The sequence below is a fragment of the Sinocyclocheilus grahami genome, unplaced genomic scaffold (assembly GCF_001515645.1).
Source record: "Sinocyclocheilus grahami isolate Dianchi unplaced genomic scaffold, SAMN03320097.WGS_v1.1 scaffold587.1, whole genome shotgun sequence".
NCBI classification, from domain to species: Eukaryota; Metazoa; Chordata; class Actinopteri; order Cypriniformes; family Cyprinidae; genus Sinocyclocheilus; species Sinocyclocheilus grahami.
The window spans coordinates 436016-436560 of NW_015505766.1; the positions used below are offsets into that span (position 1 = coordinate 436016).

At 29.9% G+C, this 545-nt stretch overlaps 1 pseudogene; it reads left to right on the top strand.

Annotated features, from left to right (window-relative positions):
• LOC107556995 (serine/threonine-protein phosphatase 2A 56 kDa regulatory subunit gamma isoform-like) overlaps nt 1–545 on the top strand; it is a 24820-nt pseudogene that overhangs the window by 14734 nt on the left and 9541 nt on the right.

Sequence of the window (545 nt, forward strand, 5' to 3'; positions counted from 1 at the left end):
AACAAAGAGTGAAAAATTTAAGGGGGTCTGAATACTTTCCGTACCCACTGTATATATATATATATATATATAAAATGTTGTTTTCCTTTATAATAACATGCAAAATAGTAAGAAGGTACATAATTATAATTATACACACACACACATAAATATATATGTATGTGTATATATAATTATTATATAATAAACACAAGATATATAATATATACCCAAAATATATATATTTTTTATGTTTGGTGTCAATTTTATTTTTCATATTTTATATGATGTGTGTATTTTCATAATTCACATAATTTTATTCTTTATAACAACTTGCACAATATCAAGAAATTGCAGAATCAGTTTGACGTTTATACTGACTTTAAAAGTGATTCAGTCCATTGACACTGTTCAGATGTTCAGTCTGTTTGATGCTGTCACTTCCTCTTCCTGTCATCAGGACGATCCACGGGCTGATCTATAACGCTCTGAAGCTGTTCATGGAGATGAATCAGAAGCTGTTTGACGACTGCACACAGCAGTTCAGAGCCGAGAAGAACAAGTAG